A 21,004-nucleotide genomic window follows, 5' to 3' on the forward strand; every position below is an offset into this window, starting at 1 on the left:
TCGGCAGTACTGACGATTTCAGAAGGGGAAAATAGAGTGAAGGCGTGAATTGGAAGTTTGTGTTAGGAATGGCGTTGGACGAGGTTAGTCCATGTAGCTGTCTTACCCATACTGATGCGCTGGCTAATACATCTACCTCGTAAGCAGGAGATCCGGGTTCGAGTCCCAGCTGTGGCACAAATTAATTTCAATTCATTTCTTCAGTTTCTGTGATTATCACGACTATTTTCTGTCAGGTACAGTCATAAGAAAACAAAAGTATAGAAAAAACGTTTGGCAAACACAAAAAAAATGAAAGAAAAAACCTTACAAAAGTCTTGAAAGCAAATACTACAATTTCTTTTCACTGTCATCTTGCATAAGACATTGTTCTTGAATCAATTGGCCCTCCTTCCAGTGCTTGGACATACTCCTTAACAGATTGTCCACATAAGTCTGTGGCATATTGTCACATTCGTCCACAGCAGCATCTGTGTTGTCCTGTAAGGTCTCTGATGGAACCGCTCGTTTCAGCATGGCCCATGCATTCTGACATCTGCAAACATGGCGGCCATTCCCACCAGCTGATTCTAGGCTCCACTAGGAACGCGTTCGCGAGATTGTGACGGTAGGGGGGGTGTATATTATCGTCCATCAGCGTGAATGCCTCGCCAATACGTTCACCAAATGGGGCCAAAATGCGAGCAGAGATGTCGTCCTCATACTTCACACCAGTCATCCTTCCATGGATTGGTTCAAGGGGAGTCCTGTGGTCATACGTGATTCCATCCCAAAACCTGACCGAACCACCTTGATAAAGAGTGGCTGTCTACGATACAGCTTGCTTGTAAACGTTGTCCCCGTTTCCTCCACATACGAATATGTGTAGTCAAGGTGGAGACTATTGCGGGTCTCGTCAGAAAAGAGCACTGTGTCCCACTGCTGCCTAGACCACAAAAAATTATTCTGTGCTCATGCGACACGAGCCCCTCTCCGAACATGATTTACAGATGAGCCATTAGAAGTCTTCTGGCACGTAATCCCTGCTCATAGATCCTATTTCGTATCGTCTGTTTTGACACCTGTACTCCCGCCATAGATGTGTAGCATTGTGTTAAGGATTTCTGCTTGCTGTTATACGCAAATTTCGGTCCTGCACACCTCTTGTTTTTCTTCCGTGATCACTTTCTGTTACGATCCCCAATTGATCCTGTCGCTAGAGACTCGTTCCGGATTCTAGGGACATCACTTTGACACACAGCTTCTGTGAAGTTTGGAAGGTAGGAGACGAGGTACTGGCAGAATTGAAGCTGTGGGGACGGGTCGTGAGTCGTTCTTTGGTAGCTCAGATGGTAGAGCACTTGCCCACGAAAGGCAAAAGTTCCGAGTTCGAGTCTTGGTTCAGCACACAGTTTTAATCTGCCAGGAAGTTTGATTATGATATTAACATTGAACACATTTGTCTCATTAACTCTCTTAAGAAATCCAAGAAACGTTGCGAACAATAGGCGCGTAGACAGTATGGAAGAAGAGGTTTGGCTCGGTCTGAAAATCGTGCATGGATGGCGGAGATGGTTGTGGCGCCCACTAGCGCGGGCATATATTTTGATGTGTCAGCGGTAGGTAATATTTTCATACCTAATACAGCTGACGTCAAAAGGATTCACAATTAGCAAGCAAATACATTTTTTTTTTTACTTTAGTGTAGCTGTTCCAGAAGACAGGATGTCGGGAATGTATACTAAAATCTGCCTCGCGTTGGCACCAGTCGAAAGATGCCGGTTCACTCTGTTGCCGGTAGCGGTCCCACTGGTGCTCCAAGCTCTAAAGCCATTTATCTTTATGCAGGGCTTTCGATAGCTCGTTAACTCCCTCGCTCATCACACACTGAGAGTCGAGTTGAAATTACGATTACGTAGCAATAAAAGGCGTTTTAGATCCCCGTTTCACGGTGTGTGGTGTGATTCTCTTCGCGGGTGCGGCAGAGCTTTGGATGAACTGTGAAACCACATAGCAGCTCCTAACGTGTTCGTAGAAGTCTGGAACGAGTCTGACTATTATTTGGATGTTTGCCGTTTGTTGAACCCCCTCCCCCTTCCCCACAGTATCACCAACTTCAGAACCTCAGCACCTAACTAAACTGTAGAACGGAAAACGTTTCTTGGAACACTTTTATTTTTAAAAATATAAAAGATGAGTGATGTTTAATTTGTTCGTGTGTGTGGGTATGTGGGTGTGTTACAAAGATGGCGAAGAAATTTGTGGTGCACTGCAAACGCTACCTGCAACTCCTTAGAAAAGAAAGCTAACTATCCACCATGAGGGTAGACACTTGTTACAAAACATACTTCTCCTGCATTAGTCCTCTCCATTGCAGCACTTGTTTGATCAGTGCACTGCAATCCGATTTCAAACCAAACAGTAGCTATAGTTGTTGATGATGATGATGATGATGATGAACTCCCATACTCCTTGACAGAGCGAAGGGGAACGATGCAGGAGACCCGCACCGCGATACTAGGAAAGGTTCTGTGGAGGTGGTTTGCCATTGCCTTCCTCCGACCGTAATGAGGATGAATGGTGATGATGAAGACGACACAACAACACCCAGTCATCTCAAGGCAGGTGAAAATTCCCTGACCCCGCCGGTAATCGAACCCGGGACCCCGTGCTCGGGAAGCGAGATCGTTACCGCGAGACTGTTCGTAAATCACTTAATTGCTTCGCACCGTACTTCTGGCAGATTTCAGGTTGTTACTCCTTTGTGTCTAACGACTCTAATAATAATAGTAATAACAAATAATAATAATAATAAAACGGTGTACAGCACTGTTTCGTGCTGTCAATTAATTCATTTGTCTGGTTCGAAGAAAGTAATGAAACAATTCCTGGACTGCTGCAGCTACAACTGACAAGTTGGAGAAAACGTTTTCTTGAGATTTTTAGCATTTTTTACGAATATGTTTCACATTTCACATCTGCGATGTACAGGACAAAGCACAAGGATGTGTATAGTAGGTAGACAGAGTGAGAAACCTATAACCTTCACCGCATTAATGCTATTAATTGACAAAATGTAATTACTGATAACTTACATAATCAGTATTAGCCTTACAAAATTGTGCTAATAGTAACGGTCTTTTGAAAATAATTTAGTTTAGTGGCTCAAACAGAGTCGGAACGTTTGGTTTTTACCTCTCAGAAAATTCCATTTTGCCCCTCAAGCGGAAGTTACCCACAGGTTCGGAACCACTGTCAACGGCCTTGCTGTAGTCGTAACACCGGTTTCCGTCAGATCACCGAAGTTAAGCGCTGTCGGGCTGGGCTAGCACTAGGATGTGTGAACATCAGGTCTGTCTAGCGCTGTTGGCAAGCGGTGTGCACTCAGCCCTCGTAAGGCGAACTGAGGAGCTACTTGATTGAGAAATAGTGGCTCCGGTCTCGGAAACTGACATACGGCCGGGAGAGCGGTGTGCTGACCACATGCCCCTCCATATCCGCATCCTTTGACGCCGGTGGGCTGAGGATGACACGGCGGCCGGTCAGTACCGTTGGCCCTTCGTGGCCTGTTCGGGCGGAGTGGGAACCACTGATGTAAAAGATACGGGGCTGGACAAAAGTATGAAAACATTGCGAGAAATACATCCTTGACATAGACGCACGGGCTAGTCAAGCTGGCAGGTCGGGCTGTTATACACTCCTGGAAATGGAAAAAAGAACACATCGACACCGGTGTGTCAGACCCACCATACTTGCTCCGGACACTGCGAGAGGGCTGTACAAGCAATGATCACACGCACGGCACAGCGGACACACCAGGAGCCGCGGTGTTGGCCGTCGAATGGCGCTAGCTGCGCAGCATTTGTGCACCGCCGCCGTCAGTGTCAGCCAGTTTGCCGTGGCATACGGAGCTCCATCGCAGTCTTTAACACTGGTAGCATGCCGCGACAGCGTGGACGTGAACCGTATGTGCAGTTGACGGACTTTGAGCGAGGGCGTATAGTGGGCATGCGGGAGGCCGGGTGGACGTACCGCCGAATTGCTCAACACGTGGGGCGTGAGGTCTCCACAGTACATCGATGTTGTCGCCAGTGGTCGGCGGAAGGTGTACGTGCCCGTCGACCTGGGACCGGACCGCAGCGACGCACGGATGCACGCCAAGACCGTAGGATCCTACGCAGTGCCGTAGGGGACCGCACCGCCACTTCCCAGCAAATTAGGGACACTGTTGCTCCTGGGGTATCGGCGAGGACCATTCGCAACCGTCTCCATGAAGCTGGGCTACGGTCCCGCACACCGTTAGGCCGTCTTCCGCTCACGCCCCAACATCGTGCAGCCCGCCTCCAGTGGTGTCGCGACAGGCGTGAATGGAGGGACGAATGGAGACGTGTCGTCTTCAGCGATGAGAGTCGCTTCTGCCTTGGTGCCATTGATGGTCGTATGCGTGTTTGGCGCCGTGCAGGTGAGCGCCACAATCAGGACTGCATACGACCGAGGCACACAGGGCCAACACCCGGCATCATGGTGTGGGGAGCGATCTCCTACACTGGCCGTACACCACTGGTGATCGTCGAGGGGACACTGAATAGTGCACGGTACATCCAAACCGTCATCGAACCCATCGTTCTACCATTCCTAGACCGGCAAGGGAACTTGCTGTTACAACAGGACAATGCACGTCCGCATGTATCCCGTGCCACCCAACGTGCTCTAGAAGGTGTAAGTCAACTACCCTGGCCAGCAAGATCTCCGGATCTGTGCCCCATTGAGCATGTTTGGGCCTTTATGAAGCGTCGTCTCACGCGGTCTGCACGTCCAGCACGAACGCTGGTCCAACTGAGGCGCCAGGTGGAAATGGCATGGCAAGCCGTTTCACAGGACTACATCCAGCATCTCTACGATCGTCTCCATGGGAGAATAGCAGCCCGCATTGCTGCGAAAGGTGGATATACACTGTACTAGTGCCGACATTGTGCATGCTCTGTTGCCTGTGTCTGTGTGCCTGTGGTTCTGTCAGTGTGATCATGTGATGTATCTGACCCCAGGAATGTGTCAATAAAGTTTCCCCTTCCTGGGACAATGAATTCACGGTGTTCTTATTTCAATTTCCAGGAGTGTATTTCACAACGAACGGCAGCTGTGCAATGTCCTCATTAGATTTCATTCGTCATTCGTGGTCATAACAGTGTTCTGCGTAGTTACGAGTGCATTATGTCGGAGCTAAGTGAATTCGAAAGTGGATAAATCATTGGTGCTCAGCGGGCTGCTGCTTCCCTAAACAAGGTAACCGAAGTGTTTGGTGTTTCAAGAGGCAATGTATCGAAGATTTACACCGTCTGCAGGAAAAACATCAACCGCTATGTCACAAAGTCACACGAAAGTGTGTATCGAGCGGTCGTTACACACGGTCTGTACGTACGGGCTCTTCCTCCCGTGGTGACACATTGGAGTGTGAGTGTATTGTGGGATAGGACTCACTGTCCTCCCCTTATTTCCACTCACAATACTTTGATGGAACAAGTTGTCTGGTAATGTTTATTAGAATAAACTTTACAACTTGCACAGGCAGCGCGCCAACTGCGGCTCCTGGCTTAGCTGGGAGACATACACGCCCGTCCGCTACAGGGCCTCGAAGCTGTCTGCTCGGCCGTTACATCTACATCTTCATCTACATCTACATGGATACACTGCAAATCACATTTAAGTGCCTGGCAGAGGGTTCATCGAACCACCTTCACAATTCTCTATTATTCCAATCTCGTATAGCGCGCAGAAAGAATAAATACCTACATCTTTCCGTACGAGCCCTGATTTCCCTTGTTTTATATTGGTGATCGTTCCTCCCTATGGAGGTCGGTGTCAACAAAATATTTTTGCATTCTGAGGAGAAAGTTGGTGAATGGAATTTCGTGAGAAGATTCCGTCACTACGAAGAACGGCTTTCTTTTAATGATTTCCAGCCCAAATCCTGTATCATTTCTATGACACTCTCTCCCATATTTCGCGATAATAAAAAACGTGCTGCCATTCTTTGAACTTTTTTGATGTACTCCGTCAGTCCTATCTGGTAAGGATCCCACACCGCGCAGCAGTATTCTAAAATAGGACGAACAAGCGTAGTGCAGGCAGTCTCCTTAGTAGGTCTGTTACATTTTCTAAGTGACCTGCCAATAAAACGCAGTCTTTGGTTAGCCTTCCCCACAACGTTTTCTGTGTGTACCTTCCAGTTTAAGTTGCTCGTAATTGTAATATCCAGGTATTTAGTTGACTTTACGGCTTTTAGATTAAACTGATTTATTGTGTAACCGAAGTTCAACGAGTTCCTTTTAGCAATCATATGGATGACCTCACACTTTTCGTTATTTAGGTTCAACTGCCACTTTTCACACCATTCAGATATCTTTTCTAAATCGTTTTGCAGTTTTTTTATCTTCTGATGACTTTATTAGTCGATAAACGACAGCGTCATCTGCAAACAACCGAAGACGGCTGCTCAGATTGTCTCCAAAATCGTTTATATAGATAAGGAACAGCAAAGGGCCTATAACAGTACCTTGGGGAACGCCAGAAATCACTTCTGTTTTACTCGATGACTTTCCGTCAATTAGTACGAACTGTGACCTCTCTGACAGGAAATATCGCTGATCTTACTTGTGCGCACAAAGGACCTGGGAGATCCGCTTCTGCACGTAGGTTGCAAGGTCTCCCGGCAGGGAGCAGACTACACTGGACAGTCTGACCTGCCCAGTTTGAAGCTGCCATTAGATCGCAGTTGGAGTGAGTAGCATAGTCCAGACACGGTCAGTCAAGAGGATTGCGACGAAAAATAAGAGGATGACGGCTGCAGTACTGAATGTCGCACTCGCGAACAGTCTCAGCACGAAAACTATACGAAGGAAGCTCCATAACGGGGATTTGGGAGGCAAGTTGGAATTCCAGAGACACTCATGAGTGGAGCAAATGACCGTAACAGGAAAGCTTGGTGCGGAAGCCATAAGACCTGAGCTATGGAGCAATGTAAAATAGTCATTTGGTCGAATTAACGTCCCATGAGTTTCCAACTTCTGGTCGAATTAACGTCCAAACAGTGAAATAAGGCGCTGGTTCGTTGATGATTTAGGCAAACATATCGTGGTATTCCATGGGCGCCATGGCTACTCTGCAAGCTCGCATTACTGCCAGGGTTATATGACCACTTTGGCTGATCAGGTCGTTTGCATGGTACAATGTTTGTTCCCCAATAGTGATGCTGTATCCCAAGAGGGCCCCTGTTCAGACAGCTCGCACAGTCCAGTGCTGGTTTTGTGATCACGACGATGAATTGTTGCCTCTTCCCTGGTGACTACAGTCCCAAGTCTCCGAGCCTTTGTTGCCTACTTTGGAACTTACCAGAACTTCCACTATTTTGCAGGAAGACTCACTTGAAACCCTTACAAAATGGTTCAAATGGCTCTGAGCACTATGGGACTCAACATCTGAGGCCATCAGTCCCCTAGAACTTAGAACTACTTAAATCTAACTAACCTAAGGACATCACACACATCCATGCCCGAGGCAGGATTGGAACCTGCGACCGTAGCGGTCGCGCGGTTCCAGACTGAAGCGCCTACAACCGCTCGGCCACACCTGCCGGCGAAACCCTTACAGGACATGTATATATCCATTCTGCGACGACTGGAACCCGTTTTGAATGCCAACGGTTTCCTACACAGTATTAGGCGTCAAAATGTGTAGTGTTTTTGGTGGTCTCGTATTTTTGTCCAACGCTCTGGGTAGTCTGGTGAAATCGGATGAATATTTTGGAAACATACCATATTCCTGTAAACGCCGGAAAAGCAAATCGAACCAGTTTTGCACCACGGTCTGCAAGCGTGACAGACTAACCACAGCCGCGGCCGGCGCGGTTTCGAATCCGGCAGGCTGAAAGCCAAGAGAGCACGCGGAGGGCGGCGCTTAAACACGCCAGCAAGCCCTCTCGTTTTGCACCTCGCGCTACCGGCAGTTAACATTTGCATAGTTGGCAGCGACGGCGATCCGTGATCCCCGGCCATTGTCCGGTTCGGCCCGTCCCGTGTCGACGCGGCTCTAAACTGCTACCGAGGCCTCGCGTCCAGCCGACTCTGACTGTTCTGCGGAGTCCAGCCGGCGCGATAATTAACTCCGCAACGACTGCAGCGCAGTGGTCGACACGAAACTTAATTACACTGCTGGCAGTTAAAGTTGCGACACCATAAAGGATAGCAAATAACGAAATTTTACTTATTGTCCGTAATGAGTCCAGTGCGATGAGTACACGATTATACTGGTAGCCAAATTTAGTTTACAGAGCTACCAGGTCCGCCATTATCAATGACGTTAACAAGGCAGGGCATCCAGTCGAATTGTGCTTGGAAGACGGATATAGGTACGTCATTCAGTGCTGATTCAACTACGTGTCGGTGCTTATCACCATAGTGGATGCTCATTGGTGGTCCAGTCCCTCAGCATGCCATGCACACATAGTTTCAACAGCTTCGAGATATGGATACTGGGTTGGAGCACTTGCACCGTGTGCTTAAACTTACTTGGCGTCATACGCCCAGATAGTTTCAGCGGCTGAGAGATATGGAGAGAGGTTATAACACTTGTCCGCTGTTACCTTACAGTCTCTTTGCATCATATGCCCAGATAGTTTCAATGGCTGAGAGATATGGGGACGGGATTGGAAAACGTCTACGGTGTGGCCTTCCAGTCTCTCAAAATCACATACCCAGATACCTTCAGTGGATGAGAGATATGGAGATGGGTTGGAACACTTGTCTTTTGGCATCGCATTCCCAGACGGTTTCAATAGATGTGCTATGGAGACAGGGTTGGAATACCTGTATGGCGTGATTTTTCAGTCTCTTCGCATCACATGTGCAGATACGAGGGTTGGAACTTAAATAGTGGCAACTACACTCCTGGAAATTGAAATAAGAACACCGTGAATTCATTGTCCCAGGAAGGGGAAACTTTATTGACACATTCCTGGGGTCAGATACATCACATGATCACACTGACAGAACCACAGGCACATAGACACAGGCAACAGAGCATGCACAATGTCGGCACTAGTACAGTGTATATCCACCTTTCGAAGCAATGCAGGCTGCTATTCTCCCATGGAGACGATCGTAGAGATGCTGGATGTAGTCCTGTGGAACGGCTTGCCATGCCATTTCCACCTGGCGCCTCAGTTGGACCAGCGTTCGTGCTGGATGTGCAGACCGCGTGAGACGACGCTTCATCCAGTCCCAAACATGCTCAATGGGGGACAGATCCGGAGATCTTGCTGGCCAGGGTAGTTGACTTACACCTTCTAGAGCACGTTGGGTGGCACGGGATACATGCGGACGTGCATTGTCCTGTTGGAACAGCAAGTTCCCTTGCCGGTCTAGGAATGGTAGAACGATGGGTTCGATGACGGTTTGGATGTACCGTGCACTATTCAGTGTCCCCTCGACGATCACCAGTGGTGTACGGCCAGTGTAGGAGATCGCTCCCCACACCATGATGCCGGGTGTTGGCCCTGTGTGCCTCGGTCGTATGCAGTCCTGATTGTGGCGCTCACCTGCACGGCGCCAAACACGCATACGACCATCATTGGCACCAAGGCAGAAGCGACTCTCATCGCTGAAGACGACACGTCTCCATTCGTCCCTCCATTCACGCCTGTCGCGACACCACTGGAGGCGGGCTGCACGATGTTGGGGCGTGAGCGGAAGACGGCCTAACGGTGTGCGGTACCGTAGCCCAGCTTCATGGAGACGGTTCCGAATGGTCCTCGCCGATACCCCAGGAGCAACAGTGTCCCTAATTTGCTGGGAAGTGGCGGTGCGGTCCCCTGCGGCACTGCGTAGGATCCTACGGTCTTGGCGTGCATCCGTGCGTCGCTGCGGTCCGGTCCCAGGTCGACGGGCACGTGCACCTTCCGCCGACCACTGGCGACAACATCGATGTACTGTGGAGACCTCACGCCCCACGTGTTGAGAAATTCGGCGGTACGTCCACCCGGCCTCCCGCATGCCCACTATACGCCCTCGCTCAAAGTCCGTCAACTGCACATACGGTTCACGTCCACGCTGTCGCGGCATGCTACCAGTGTTAAAGACTGCGATGGAGCTCCGTATGCCACGGCAAACTGGCTGACACTGACGGCGGCGGTGCACAAATGCTGCGCAGCTAGCGCCATTCGACGGCCAACACCGCGGTTCCTGGTGTGTCCGCTGTGCCGTGCGTGTGATCATTGCTTGTACAGCCCTCTCGCAGTGTCCGGAGCAAGTATGGTGGGTCTGACACACCGGTGTCAATGTGTTCTTTTTCCATTTCCAGGAGTGTATTTGTTCACAACCGATACAAAAGAGTTACATGTTTGCACCTGTTACTGTCGTTCAAAGTAGTCACCAGCGTTGTGAATAACCCGTTGCCAGCGATGTGGAAGGCGCAGTATACCGTTAGCAGAGCCTGTTCTGTTGGTGGTGCAAATGGAGCGGTCTACTGCCTGTCGAATCTATGGAACAGTTCTGGAGCGAATGCCATGAAGTGGTTCCTTCATCTTCGGAATCAAATCAGAGTCACAAGGACTTATGTCCGGCGAGTATGGTGGATGGTACAGTACTTCCCAGTCCCATCGACCGAACAGAGTAGCCACAGCTGGCGCTGTATGAGACCGCACACTGTCGTGAAAAATGATGGGTGGGTTGCGGGGAAAGTGTCGCCGCTCCTTTCGCAAAGCACTTGAAGAGCTTGATGACACTGTCGTGCTGTACGACCTCTGGCACATTCAATCTTGATCCAACCCCGTTTTTCCAGTTTCGGAAACATAGTGACACCGTTACGTTAGACCGCTCGCTCACAAGTGACTGTGTTTCCCTCGATTGTACGCACGTCACAAACGTGGGACGGGCGAGTCCATTTGCTCGGAGGTAAGGTAGGTATGTCAACAGCGGGTGCTATCAGCGACAATAGTAGATTCCATTGCACAGTGTCTCCACAGTAGTGTTGACACTATTTAAGTTCCAACCTTCGTAATTTCAGTGGCGGAAACTGGTTTAGAACAGATAGTTTCAATCGCTGAGAGATATGGATATATGGTTGAAATACTTGTATGTTGTGGTCTTCAAGTCTTTTGGCATGATGTGCCCAAATAGTTTCAACAAATGGTTCAAATGGCTCTGAGCTCTATGGGACTGAACATCTGAGGTCATCAGTCCCCTAGGACTTAGAACTACGTAAACCTAATTAACCTAAGGACATCTCACCCATGCATGCCCGAGGCAGGATTCGAACCTGCGACCGTAGCGGTCGCACGTTTCCAGACTGAAACACCTAGAACCTCTCGGCCACAGCGGCCGGCTAGTTTCAACAGCTGAGAGATATGGAGACTTGGTTGGAACACCTGTACAGTTTGGCCTTCTAGTTTCTCACCATGACATACCCACATAGTTTCAGTGGCTGAGAGGTATGGAGACGAAGTTGGAACACTTGCCCAGTGTATCCTTCCAGTCTCAGCATGACATGAGAAGATAGTTTCAGTGGCTGAGAGATATGGAGATGGGATTAGAACCACTTGCCCAGTGTGGCTTTTCAGTTTCTTGGCATGACATGCTCAGGTAGTTCAGTGGCTGAGAGATATAGAAACTGGGTTGAAAAACGTGTACGGTGTGGCCTTCCAGTCTCTCAGCATGACGTACCCAGATATTTTCAGTGGCTGAGAGCTACGGAGACGGAGTTGGAATGCTTGTACTGTTTGAAAGCATGCCACACCCAGATAGTTTCAGTGGCTAAGAGTTATGGAGATGGAGTTAGAACACTTGTATGGTGTGGCCTTCCAGTTTCTCGGCATGCCACGACCAGTTAGTTTCATCGGCTGAGAGATATGGAGGCGGAATTGAAACACTGGCATATGGAGTGACATTTCTATGGAGTGACAGTTCTACAGAGGCAGAGACTCTTGGTGGTAAAACCGGCTCTTCACAGGTATAGGCGCACTAACAAGCCTAGCAGTATAGCATAGTGTGCTCTATTCTAAATCAGTGAACTCCTGACGACAATGGCGGAGATGGCCATCGAAAGCTCGAGGATTTTATCCAAATTGACGCGGCTGGAAAACCGAGAACGTTTTATTCACACATCTTCAGACTGAGGGAGAATGAATGGCTCTAGTTGCATGTCATCTACCTGCGTTTCCGCTGCAACGATTTTGTGTTTGGTGTCATAGAATCTCTCAAGAGCATGCCACTTTGATTTCCTATAAGAGGCATAGCCTTTCAGACAGTTTTGTCTGTCTTCATAGGCGAATAATTTACAAACTGCAAGAGACATGTATCCGACTTTGGGTCGTTTCCAAGGAAAACCACAACGATCTTGTCTTATGTCTTCCCCCATTAAACGTTTTCACGAGACTGCCAATATGAGGTGCATTAAACTACTTTTTCAGTATTTCCACGAGTTCCAATGTTTGCGGCGTTTCCTTCTTCACTGTAATTTCTGTGTATAGGCCTACGTCACACAAGTTAGAAATGATTTTAAGTTGCCGTGGCTTTGGATTCCGATAGCCTCGTTAGTCTTAATTCCTGACCTCGTTCTCCCTTTCCCACTGAAATTTAAAATTAATCGGTCAAACTGGTGGCCGTCTTCTCGATTTTTGCTGATGAGTAAACACTTATATGAACTTTTGATGTTAATGTCCTTATCCTTCGGTTCCATTCGTCAGAGATATTCTTAGTGGGATGGATCCTTCCACCTCATTTCCACATACCTCTTGACATATACTAGTTATCGAGCCACTGGTCCACAAGTAGTAGTATAGGTCCCGACGCTTTTTTTCCAGACGTGCTCTCCTGAACAGACAGCCAACCATCATGCAACATTTCCGGGGAAAGATATGCTAGAGCTCAGTACATTCTTATGTGACAGAGTGTTTCTTCGTTTTCCTCATAAGCAGGAACAAGGCCACATCAGCACTGAACTTGTTTCCACAAACATTTATTAAAATGAAAACTGCAACCCTTTTCAGGCTGTTTCAAGAAATAAACTTCTACCTGATTATAAGATAAGAATTTCGAAGTCCTTTATGAGAGAAGCTGGATTCCATCCAAGCGTGTTCGTTTCAATGGGCAAATGAACTGATAAACGAGTATGTTTATTGCCCTTTGTTCGGTAGCAAAACGTAGACAACTGATGTAGAGTTTGTGTTCTGCCAAGAATATGTAAGATCTGCGTGAAGTATAAACAACTGTCCAAACCAATTGTTCGAACTTTTGAATGTTCCTCCAGAGTCGGTTGGATCTTGCGTAAGTCTCATGTATTTTCTTCTAATACGATTCAGTTACAGGTTCTGAATCATATGCGATGGTAACGATGTTATTAAGCATTAGCTCTGATTGAAGTCCTACTGCTTCAACTTAAACTCGTGAAATTGTAATGTGTCTGTTTCTTTTTCACACTTTTCTTGGCTTACAAAATTTTTTCGCACTTCATTTCCTGCTTCATCTGGAATACAATCATGGCTGCCTTCGCCTAAGACTGTGTTATTTTTAGTGGATAGTCTTCTTCCGCATCTATTTCTTACAATAATGCCAGTAGGTTAAATCTTCTTTGGTAATACAGTCCACTACTGACTAACGCCCGTATTCTCGCGAAGTCTATCTTCACAAAACGTAGAACAGGAAACACTATTTGCCAGTCAGAGACCAACTGCAGTACTGAACACTGGGAGAAAGCCATGCACCACGTGAGTCTGTCAATGAAATACACTCCTGGAAATGGAAAAAAGAACACATTGACACCGGTGTGTCAGACCCACCATACTTGCTCCGGACACTGCGAGAGGGCTGTACAAGCAATGATCACACGCACGGCACAGCGGACACACCAGGAACCGCGGTGTTGGCCGTCGAATGGCGCTAGCTGCGCAGCATTTGTGCACCGCCGCCGTCAGTGTCAGCCAGTTTGCCGTGGCATACGGAGCTCCATCGCAGTCTTTAACACTGGTAGCATGCCGCGACAGCGTGGACGTGAACCGTATGTGCAGTTGACGGACTTTGAGCGAGGGCGTATAGTGGGCATGCGGGAGGCCGGGTGGACGTACCGCCGAATTGCTCAACACGTGGGGCGTGAGGTCTCCACAGTACATCGATGTTGTCGCCAGTGGTCGGCGGAAGGTGCACGTGCCCGTCGACCTGGGACCGGACCGCAGCGACGCACGGATGCACGCCAAGACCGTAGGATCCTACGCAGTGCCGTAGGGGACCGCACCGCCACTTCCCAGCAAATTAGGGACACTGTTGCTCCTGGGGTATCGGCGAGGACCATTCGCAACCGTCTCCATGAAGCTGGGCTACGGTCCCGCACACCGTTAGGCCGTCTTCCGCTCACGCCCCAACATCGTGCAGCCCGCCTCCAGTGGTGTCGCGACAGGCGTGAATGGAGGGACGAATGGAGACGTGTCGTCTTCAGCGATGAGAGTCGCTTCTGCCTTGGTGCCAATGATGGTCGTATGCGTGTTTGGCGCCGTGCAGGTGAGCGCCACAATCAGGACTGCATACGACCGAGGCACACAGGGCCAACACCCGGCATCATGGTGTGGGGAGCGATCTCTTACACTGGCCGTACACCACTGGTGATCGTCGAGGGGACACTGAATAGTGCACGGTACATCCAAACCGTCATCGAACTCATCGTTCTACCATTCCGAGACCGGCAAGGGAACTTGCTGTTCCAACAGGACAATGCACGTCCGCATGTATCCCGTGCCACCCAACGTGCTCTAGAAGGTGTAAGTCAACTACCCTGGCCAGCAAGATCTCCGGATCTGTCCCCCATTGAGCATGTTTGGGACTGGATGAAGCGTCGTCTCATGCGGTCTGCACGTCCAGCACGAACGCTGGTCCAACTGAGGCGCCAGGTGGAAATGGCATGGCAAGCCGTTCCACAGGACTACATCCAGCATCTCTACGATCGTCTCCATGGGAGAATAGCAGCCTGCATTGCTGCGAAAGGTAGATATACACTGTACTAGTGCCGACATTGTGCATGCTCTGTTGCCTGTGTCTATGTGCCTGTGGTTCTGTCAGTGTGATCATGTGATGTATCTGACCCCAGGAATGTGTCAATAAAGTTTCCCCTTCCTGGGACAATGAATTCACGGTGTTCTTATTTCAATTTCCAGGAGTGTAGTATGCGGGCAGATTTTTTAATGTAGGAAGTAACGTTTCCTAGTAGTATGTCGCATAGCCTGATGTACTGTACTTCCGGAACGCCCTGCACTGAAGTTTAAAGGGGCTCCATACAAATTTCAACGCTTTCCATGCCCGTACAAGTGTCTCTCCCTACAAGTGTCACAAGCTTCTGGAGACATAGGCGTCCGCAAGGGGTGGAGGGGGAGAAACAAGAGGGGGGATTTCTCCCTCCTTGAATCGGTACAGACTTCTTATTTTTTACAGGATTCTCTATAATTTCTATCAATGATTGTCTGTGACAGTGCTAAACTGTAGCTTAGGGCTGCCTGGCGCGACCTGAAGAACTGTCACCCTAGTAATGACTGCCTGGCATGAGATTTTTTTTTTTCGTGCCAGTCCCTTGGTATGGTAGTAGTTTCAACGTTATTCTACACTCTAGATGGAAACGAAATTTTACTGAAAAGTGCTGAAATATTATTGCCAACCTTTTCTCTGCCTCTTACTCATTCACCCCTTTTCGAACTACGTAATGGGGCCGATACAACACCTTGAAGTGAGGACTCCATCACAAGATAAACATGGCAGCAGTGTAAGTGGCTGTCATCCGTTCCCAAACGTCCCTCCCCTTGTTGCACAGTGTAGACTCAGTGGTAGTTCACCATCTGTCTGTAGACAACGACAAAGACAGCAGTGGTGCAACCAAAACAAATTGTCCGTAGCAGCACAAAAAACAGCGTACATAATGCTTAAAAGATCACTACACTCGGAAATTAAAGTAAACAACACGAACACAAAACGCGAAATAGGTAACTAGATATCTTGGAACACACATTGAGAAACGACATAGCTTCAACGCAAGAAGAATTCGTCTTGTGGACCCAGTGGCATCCCATACCATCACGACCATGACTGTAATCGAGCAAAGTTCATTATCTTCCGAGCCTCCACGCACATGTACGTCCATCGCTCAAAAGACGACGTGCCATTTCCATTTCCAATACTGTTGGACGCACCACTGCCGGTGCACCTATCTCTATGGTCTATTCCGTGCTTACTATCTGAGGTGTTCTGGACGTCGTTGCAGAGTAATACATGGTACGACGTCCTGCTAACAGGAAAAGCACTGTCTCTATTAATCAAACCGTTTGCCAACCTAATTTCAACTGACTCTTTATAAACGCTGTTCAAAAACCCGTAGGTCAAATTCCATCCTGTCTACCTTGTTTAAGCAATGTTCTGCTACTGCCGGTTTTGCAGGCTGTTGTAGCGACTATGCTCCTATTAATGCATCTCCAGGGATGGTTAAGACTCCGTGACTCACTTCTCAGAGTATCTAAACTACTGGCCATTAAAATTGCTACACCAAGGAGAAATGCAGATGATAAACGGGTTTTCATTGGACAAATATATTATACTAGAACTGACATGTGATTACATTTTCACGCAATTTGGGTGCATAGATCCTGAGAAATCAGTACCCAGAGCAACCACCTCTGGCCGTAATAACGGCCTTGATACGCCTGGGCATTGAGCCAAACAGAGCTTGGATGGCGTGTACAGATACAGCTGCCATGCAGTTCATCAAGAGTAGTGACTGACGTATTGTGACGAGCCAGTTGCTCGGCCACCATTGACAGACGTTTTCAATTGGTGAGAGATCTGGAGAATATGCTGGCCAGCGCAGCAGTCGAACATTTTCTGTATCCAGAAAGGCCCGTACAGGACCTGCAACATGCGGTCATGCATTATCCTGCTGAAATGTAGGGTTTCGCAGAGATCGAATGAAGGGTAGAGCCACGGGTCGTAACACATCTGAAATGAAACGTCCACTGTTCAAAGTGCCGTCAGTGCGAACAAGAGTTGACCGACACGTGTGACCAATGGCACCCCATACCATCACTCCGGGTGATACGCCAGTATGGCGATGACGAATACACGCTTCCAATGTGCGTTCACCGCGATGTCGCCAGACACGGATGCGACCGTCATGATACCGTAAACAAAACCTGGATTCATCTGAAGAAATGACGTTTTGCCATTCGTGCACCCAAGTTTGTCGTTGAGTACACCATCGCAGGCGCTCCTGTCTGTGATGCAGCGTCAAGGGTAACCGCAGCCATGGTCTCCTAGCTGATAGTCCATGCTGCAAACGTCGTCGAACTGTTCGTGCAGATGGTTGTCTTGCAAACGTCCCCATCTGCTGACTCAGGGATCGAGACGTGGCTGCACGATCCGTTACAGCCATGCGGATAAGATGCGTGCCATCTCGACTGTTAGCGATATGAGGCCGTTGGGATCCAGCACCGACCGATTCCATATTCTGCTAACAGTCATTGGATCTCGGCCAACGCGAGCAGCAATGTCGCGATACGATAAACCGCATTCGCGATAGGCTACAATCCGACCTTTATCAAAGTCGGAAACGTGATGGTACGCATTTCTCCTCCTTACACGAGGCATCACAACAACGATTCACCAGGCAACGCCGGTCGACTGCTGTTTGTGTATGAGAAATCGGTTGGAAACTTTCCTCATGTCAGCACGTTTTAGGTGTCGCCACTGGTGCCAACCTTGTGTGGATGCTCTGAAAAGCTAATCATTTGCATATCGCAGCATCTTCTTCCTGTTGGTTAAATTTCGTGGTTGTAGCACGTCATCTTCATGACGTAGCAATTTTAATGGCCAGTAGTGTATTTTCCTTAAACACAGTCATCAAATGCGCAAGTTCCTGGGTTAAATTGCCTGTGTCGGAAATGGGGTATGCTCTGTGTACAAGAGATCTAAGGACACCGTCGCTTTGGTACGGTGGATAGCAACTCTAGACATGCAGATACTAATCGGTGTGTGTCGGCTTTCGCTTGTAAGGTGGCACAATAAATGAAGGTCAATTTCGCACCTGTTTTATACATCGTAACGGGAAGGTGAATACGACACCTAACTTACTTCGGCGGTAATGAGCCTATAAGGATGTAATGCAAAAGGGATGACACTCAATCGACGGTATTAACTCACCGCTCCTATATAATACATGTCAATTAGCAGAAGGTGAAACGGGCAGCGAGAGGAAACGTTTTGTGAAGAAGCAGGTGTCGGCAGAGGCAGAGGCCACACGACAGGAGGAACAACGAAAACCTCTTAGGGGGGCGTCCCGCAGCAGGAGTCAGCGACCGGACAGGTGACGCATACTGGAGAGCAAGTAACAGGCCACCAGAAGTAGGACAGACAGAAGCTTTAGAAAACTGTGTTTCGAAATTCCAAATGGATACGAACAAAACCAGTGACGCAGTTGATCACATGAACAGTGAGTGTTACACATGTGATGTACGCATGTAACTTTTTGGCGTCTGGAGCGGGCACAAACCGTCCTATTGGCGGAAACGAAGTAGGAACGCAGTTTAATGGTAGGACCCTTGTGATTGGCAGAGAGAGTTTCCACAAAAATAAGAGGAACACTCCTATTGGTCGAAAAAAGCCGTGATGTGGAGAACGAAAGAACCCAGATGTGGAGACAGTTCGGCTAAGAGAAAGGCAAGAGCGAAAATTTCGGGGGAGTCTTTTCTGAACTGGCGTCAAGTGCAGAACAGGACGCATAACGCTCCTTACGACGCAGAGGAGAAATTTGTGTGAACACTGCGTTTACTGCGGCTGACATTCAGCTAGATATTAGCTGTAGCGTTGTTGAGCTCCAACTGTGGAAAAATGAACCAGCCAGTTAGTTAATTCTTTGTTGATCCATTATGGACTGTGGGACAAGGCTGGCATGTATTTTTTGGTGCAATACTTTACCAACAGCCATATGTATTGTAGAAATTTATTTTATGAACTTCTTATGTGCTACCAGTTTTGGCATTACATTGATGCCATCTTCAGGCCCCACACATCGTAGTTGTAAAATCGGTATTCACAGAAGAAGCAATATAACTGGATCCGTGAATCAAATCGCTGTGCAACAGCTCTTGGTGGCCAGGCAACACAGTGTGTGTCGACTGGCCACCAAGAGGTGTTGCATAGTGATTTGATTCACGTATCCAGTTATATGCCTCCTTCCATGTATAGAGATTTTACAACTATGACCTGTGGGGCCTGAAGATGGCATCAATGTAATGCTGAAACTGGTAGCACATAAGATTGAAATGGTTCAAAAGGCTCTGAGCACCATGCGACGTAACTTCTGAGGTCAGCAGTCGCTTAGAACTTAGAACTAATTAAACCTAACTAACCTAAGGACATCACACACATCCATGCCCGAGGCAGGATTCGAACCTGCGACCGTAGCGATCGCTCGGCTCCAGACTGCAGCGCCTAGAACCGCACGGCCACTCCGGCAAGCAGCACATAAGAAGTTCATAAAATAAATTTCTACAATACATACAGCTGTTGGTAAATTATTGCATAAAGAATTAGTTAATTGTTCTTGCGAGGACTGAGAGGGCATTTTAATATGCACGATGCTCCAGACATGTGCGTGCATATCGCCGTATTCCAAGACTAGCGATGAGTACATGTTTTCTCGCATAACAAGAAACATAGGGAGAGTTTTTGCTGGAAAAATCAGCAAAGGCTTAATTAGTTTTTTTAGGAATTTCAGAGGACGAGAGCAGCCATGCAGACGACAGCTCATCACAGCTAAGATAAATGACATGTGCAGAGGCATAAACTTGTTGGTTCACCAGCTTACGTCCACTGTAACCTTGAGGGCCCAGGGTAATCTTTTGCTCAACTTGTCACAAAACTAACCATCCTCTGTAGACTTGATTGTCATCCTAAATAGTACCAACCTTTGAACCAGAATCGGATGGTTTATCGTAGTACTGGCCAACATCATAACGTAGTCATAAGAATAATTTTGTGAAGAAACTTGTCGGTAAAATTTGCCATTGTCGTGTTTAGCATTAATTCACTTTCTGAAGATGACGACTGTTGTAACATTGTCACATGGTAAACTACACTCCTGGAAATGGAAAAAAGAACACATTGACACCGGTGTGTCAGACCCACCATACTTGCTCCGGACACTGCGAGAGGGCTGTACAAGCAATGATCACACGCACGGTACAGCGGACACACCAGGAACCGCGGTGTTGGCCGTCGAATGGCGCTAGCTGCGCAGCATTTGTGCACCGCCGCCGTCAGTGTCAGCCAGTTTGCCGTGGCATACGGAGCTCCATCGCAGTCTTTAACACTGGTAGCATGCCGCGACAGCGTGGACGTGAACCGTATGTGCAGTTGACGGACTTTGAGCGAGGGCGTATAGTGGGCATGCGGGAGGCCGGGTGGACCTACCGCCGAATTGCTCAACACGTGGGGCGTGAGGTCTCCACAGTACATCGATGTTGTCGCCAGTGGTCGGCGGAAGGTGCACGTGCCCGTCGACCTGGCACCGGACCGCAGCGACGCACGGATGCACGCCAAGACCGTAGGATCCTACGCAGTGCCGTAGGGGACCGCACCGCCACTTCCCAGCAAATTAGGGACACTGTTGCTCCTGGGGTATCGGCGAGGACCATTCGCAACCGTCTCCATGAAGCTGGGCTACGGTCCCGCACACCGTTAGGCCGTCTTCCGCTCACGCCCCAACATCGTGCAGCCCGCCTCCAGTGGTGTCGCGACAGGCGTGAATGGAGGGACGAATGGAGACGTGTCGTCTTCAGCGATGAGAGTCGCTTCTGCCTTGGTGCCAATGATGGTCGTATGCGTGTTTGGCGCCGTGCAGGTGAGCGCCACAATCAGGACTGCATACGACCGAGGCACACAGGGCCAACACCCGGCATCATGGTGTGGGGAGCGATCTCCTACACTGGCCGTACACCACTGGTGATCGT

Source organism: Schistocerca cancellata, chromosome 2, assembly GCF_023864275.1.
Source record: "Schistocerca cancellata isolate TAMUIC-IGC-003103 chromosome 2, iqSchCanc2.1, whole genome shotgun sequence".
NCBI classification, from domain to species: domain Eukaryota; kingdom Metazoa; phylum Arthropoda; class Insecta; order Orthoptera; family Acrididae; genus Schistocerca; species Schistocerca cancellata.